A 6,000-nucleotide genomic window follows, 5' to 3' on the forward strand; every position below is an offset into this window, starting at 1 on the left:
GTGAGAGAGAGAGGGAGAGAGAGAGAGAGAGAGAGATTGAGAGACAGAGAGAGGCAGAGACACAGGCAGAGGGAGAAGCAGGCTCCATGCAAGGAGCCCAAGGTGGGACTTGATCCTGGGTCTCCAGGATCACACCCTGGGTGGAAGGCGGTGCTAAGCCACTGAGCCACCCGGGCTGGGTGTCCATCCTTATCTTTTAATCTCAAATTTTAGCATTAAATTAGTATTAGCTGCCCTAAATTAGTTGGAAAGTATTTTCTATTTTCTGAAAGAGTTCATATGAGATTTTATTTTTTTTTATTTTTATTTTTTAATGTTTATTTATTTATGATAGTCACACACAGAGAGAGAGAGAGAGAGAGAGAGAGAGAGGCAGAGACACAGGCAGAGGGAGAAGCAAGCTCCATGCACCGGGAGCCCGATGTGGGATTCGATCCCGGGTCTCCAGGATCGCGCCCTGGGCCAAAGGCAGGCGCCAAACCGCTGCGCCACCCAGGGATCCCTCATATGAGATTTTAACTGTCTATTCTTTGAATGCAGATGGAATTTGCCTATAAAATCATCCACATCTATTTTCTTTGTGGAAGGATTTTTAACTACTAGGTAATTTTTTTAATGTTTATAGAACCATTTAGATCTCTTAGTTCTTTCAATCAATCTTGATAATTTATATTTTTCTAGGAATCTGTGTATTTCACTTTAGTGTTTTAATTTATTGGTGTAAAATAATTTATAAAAGATTCTTATTTTAAATATCTGTTACAATTTTGTTTACAAATCTTTCTTATTCTGAATCTTGTTAATTTTTTACCTTTCCTCTATTCAGTCTGTGTTTAAATTCTCCCATATATTTATTGACTTCTTTGTTCATCATTCTTCAGGATTTCAGATCTTTCTTCTGAGATCATTTTCTTTCCCCTTAAGTTCATCCTTTAGAAATCCCTTTAGTGAGTTAAAGGACAAAACCTCTTTATTTTAGTTGCTCTGAAAATGTCTTTATTTCGTCTCATTTCCCAAGTAATGGTTTCACCAGATGTAGAAGTCCAGGTCTCAATATTTCAAAGATACTATACCACTGTGTTTCTCTTCTGCTGTTGCTGTCATAGGCTGGATAATGGTACCTCAAGAAGGTCCATGTTCTAATTCCTGAAACCTGTGGATATGGTACCTTTCAGTATAAAAGGTAGTTTATAGATGTGATTAAATTAAGGATCTTGAGATGGGGAGATTATCCTAGATTATTCAGATGAACCCATATGACAGGGGTCATATAAGAGATAGACAGGTGGGTCAAGATCAGGAGTAGGATGTGTGGGAGCAGAGGTTGGACTGATGTAGCCACAGGTTGGCAGCTCTAGAAGCCAGAAAGGGGTAAGATCCCCCTGGAACCTCTAGGGAGAACCTCCCCTGCTGATGTCTTGATTTTAGTCCCCTGGCACTCTTTTTGGACTTCTGACCTTCAGAACTGTAAGAAAATGAATGCATGGGGATTTTAGACATCACATTTGTGGTGACAGGTTAGAGCAGCAATAGGAAACCAAAGCAGTTGTTTTTGAGGAAATCTGTCAGTCTAATCATAGTTCTATCATTGACCATTTGTTTTTTCTCTCTGGCTGGCTACTCAACTTCTAAAATTTGGAACTTTTCTTTGGTATTCTGCAAGTTTATTTTGGTGTCTAAGTGTGGATACCTGTATTTGTACTATTTGAGTTTCTTAACTGGTGTTGCTCTAATCATTGTTGGAAAATTCTAAATCATTGCTTCTCCTCATGTCATCTCTCCTGCATTCTCTCTGTTTTCTCCTCCTGGGACTCCTGGGGCTTTTGCAGATCTTGTTCCCTCTGTCCTTTATGTCTCTTAACCTCTCTTTCATGTTTCACATCTCTGATTCCATATGCCAGATGCCCGGTAATTTTCACATGAATTTTCCAGACTCTGTCTTTAGCTGTGTCCAATCTTCCGCCTATTCCTCCCATGGACTTTGTAAACTGTTATATTTACATTTCTAAAAGTTCTGTTTAGGTTTTCAAGCATATGGTGGTCACTTTTAGTAATCTAATGCTTTTTCATCATACTTTCAACATGCTCATTTATTTCTGTGAACATTTAAAACTTACTGGTTTTGTAGTCTCTGTTTCATCATTCCTTGATCTACAGCTTTTACGGACCTAATTACGTGCTTTGTTGATTCTCCTGACTCTTGCTCATGGCTTTAGTTTTCTTGCCTGGTTCAGTAAGCTGGTGAGCTCCCATGCCTTGGGTCTTTTATCCACAGAAATTCTTTTAGACGTGTGTATAGTGTGTTCCTCCAGAGGGAATTTGCATTTGCTTCTCCTAGGCACCTTGGAGAATTATCAACCAGGAAAAACTTTAAATTTTAGCTTAGAATTTTATATGACAGTACAAATTCAAGCCCTAAACCTCTGCGTTTTGTGGGTTTGTGGTTAGGGATTTTAATGGGAGACTTTCCTTCTTTTTCACTCCCCTCTCTCTGCTCTGTCCAAGGTCAAGCCAGGGACACATCACTGCTATCTCCTTCTGCCTGCTAGATTTTTTTCTAGGTCACCACTGATCAAGTCAGACTTTTTGATAGCATATGTGTGAAGGGATTCCAGTCAGACCCCCCACACCGCTCAGGCCCTGGGCTTCACTGCAGTCTTGGCAGTCCGTTAAAACCCAGGACCTAAGCCACCAGGGACTGGCAGATATCTTGAGGGCAAAACAGACTCTAGTACTTGCTTATTAGTTCCTGAGTTTTCACTTCTTGTCATTTCTAACCTCTGAGATTCCTTTATTTTCCTGGCAGCTTGTGTATACGTTAAGAAATATGCCATCAATATTTTATGCAGCATCTTTCGGCATGAGGTCTCTAAAAATCTAGTATGCCATATTTTTCTAAGGTCCCTTGAATTAGTTAGCTGTTTCCATGTAACAAATTATCCAAATACTTAGTGTCTTCCAGCAGCTTGCTCTTCTCTCACAGGTTCTGTGGGTTAGGAATCTGTGGCTTCTTGCTCAGAAGGCTTTGGTGAAGGTGTTGGCCGGAGCCTGAGTCATCTCAAGGTTCAACCAGGGAAAGATCTGCTTCTAAGCGCACTCATGTGCTTGTCAGCGGGTCACAGGATATTTATGTCCTGGCTCGCTCTCATGGCAGTTGGCAAGGCTCATGTCCTCACTGGATGTTGGTTAGAAATGTTATTTCTTTGCCACTCGGTTCTTTCCACAGGGCTACTCAGCATGGGAACTTGCTTCTCCCAGAGCGAGGGCCCTGAGAGAAGGAGAGATGGAGAAAGTAAAGACAGGAAGAGCAAATGAGCAATGTGGGAGTTACATCTTTTTTGTAGCCTGCTTTCAGAAGTGACATCCCATGACTTTTGCCTCCTTTTGTTCATTAGAGGAAACTGATTATTTCCAGGCCATTCTCAGGGGGAGGTGATCGCACAACTGTGTGAATACCAGAAGGCAAGGATTATTTTGGAGCCATTTTAAAGGCTGCCTACTTTGCTTCAATAAATCTTTTTTTTTTTTTTTAAGTGAGCATCAAAGTGGAAAAAAATTAAGAACATATGTAGAGGCATTTTTTTAAAGAAGAAATTTAAATGTCTGATAAGTATACAAAAATTGTATGTTCTCTTTAGTAATCAAATACTACTTAAAACAGCAGTTACATAACAATTTTTACCTATCGGATTGGCAAAGCTCTTTTTAATATCATTGAGTGCAGATGAGAATATATAGAAACAAGCAACCCTGTGCAATGCTAGTAAGAGTGTAAATTAGTATCTGCTTTGTAGTTTAATTTGTAATTTGTAGTTTAAGTTAATATACTTAAAGATCTATATATCCCTTAAAATTTATATTAAAATGTATTTTCTGGGGTGCCTGGCTGCCTCAGTTGGTGGAGGATGTGACTCCTGGTCTTGGGATAGTGAGCCTGAGTCCCACATTTGGTGTGCAGATTACTTGAAAATAAAATGTTTAGGGGCACCTGGGTCACTCAGTTCATTGAGCATCTGTCTTCAGCTCAAGTCATAATCCCGGAGTTCTGGGATCGAGTCCCAAATCAGGCTCCCTGTTCAATGGGGAGTCTGCTTTTCCCTCTGCCCTTCAACCCACTCACGCTCTTAAACTTTCTCTCCCAAATAAATAAATAAAATCTTAAATAAAATAAAATCTTTAAAAAAATTATTTTCCAACAATTTTACACTGACACATTCATCCCAAGGAAAAACTGTAAGAGCATAAAACTATTTATGTAAAATATGCTCATCTTTATGGTAAACCCATTGGGAATGAATGTCCAAAAGAAGTCATTGGTGAATAAATTATCCCACATAGATATAAGAGAAAATTATGCCTCTGCTAAAAATACTACTACAGGATGCCAAGTAGTAGGCATCCTTGGTGACACACTTGGTGACACACTTGATTAAGCATCTGACTCTTGATTTTAGCTCAGGTCATGATCAAGCCTTGTGTCCAGGTCTGCCCTCAGCACTGAATCTGCTGGAGATTTTCTCTCCCTCTTCCTCTGCCCCTCCCTTTGTGCACATGCTTTCTCTCTTTCTCTGTAGAATAAATAAATCTCTAAAAAATAATATTACAAAACTACATATGTTAACATGTAAAAATGTACCTAATGTAGTGTTAGTAAGCAAAAAAATGTATCTTGTGTGATCTACTTTTAGTATATGTAATGTTCATATATGTATATGTAGAAAAAACTAGCAAGTTTAGCTAATACTCTTAATGAGGTCATCTTGAGGTAATGAAATTACAATTGACTCATTATTTTCTTGCTTATTTATGTTACATACATCTTGATAAATAATACACTAAACATCTATTACCATAATTTTAAACAAAACAAATATTTTTTCTAAAATAAAAAGGCATGATCTAAGCAACCTCCTACAAAACATAACTTCCCAATTATTTAGTAATTTTTTCCTAATGTTTTTCTTGAAAGTTCAGAAATACACATGTGTCAGTGGATTGAGGGTAAATATGTAATGTGGATGTTTCTTTTGAATGTAGGACTCCTGCCATTAGGAAATTCCCACTCTTGACCCACAGATAATTATGCAGTTAATCAAATTTTCACATTGGAGCCCCATTACCAAATTAATAATTAAAATAATCAAACCTCTTATAGTGCAGTGTGCAAAGCAATTTTTTACAACATCAATTTATTTATCCATCATGATTCTTCGGTGAGATGGGTATCCCAATTATGATTTACTTTTAAAATGACAAAAGTGAGTCTTAGTAAGATCAAATACTGCTAAGGACATGATTATTAGCCAAAGGAAGAGTTGGGTTTGGTGACTCTGCATCACTGCCTGTGGGCCACTGTTGTCCTTTCAGCCTCCAGCGCCGGTCTGTGCCTCGTTTGTGCCAAGTGAAGGGTACAGAGAGATAAGGAAGCAGGATATTGTTCTGTCCTTGAGAAGTTTCACTTTAAGACGCACAGGTTCCCTTCTCTCCTACCAGGCAGTCTTGCAAACTGATGTCCAGCACAAACCATTCTTCACAATATACACACCACAATGCTCTTAAGGCTCCCTCATTGGCTGAGCTATGTGCCATTCACAGAGTGATTTCCACAGCTGTGCTTTATACCTTTCCAGAGCCTTGGCTGTCTGGCTTCTCTAAGTGCAAGGACTCCTCTTACTTCTGAACATGGTGCAAAGTTAAAACATCTTCCTTTGCAGCATTTATGGGAGTGGAGGATCTGTTATGCCTACCAGGTTATGGAGCATCACAGACGAAAATGCAAAATGGCCCTCACAGGAAAATGTAAAATGTGCCCTCACAGCACAGTTCCTGGACTGCAATGAGGAGTGGGGGAAATGGTAGTTAGAACCCTCCACAGGGCAATCTTAGAAGTTTGCATTAGAAGCATTGAATTTAGTTATTGCTTTAATTTCTATTTGATTTCCACTTTTAATATCTATGCCATTTTATGGATGTTAGTATGAAGTTCTATTTTTGTAGTTA

Source organism: Canis lupus, chromosome 1 (assembly GCF_003254725.2).
Source record: "Canis lupus dingo isolate Sandy chromosome 1, ASM325472v2, whole genome shotgun sequence".
NCBI classification, from domain to species: Eukaryota; Metazoa; Chordata; class Mammalia; order Carnivora; family Canidae; genus Canis; species Canis lupus.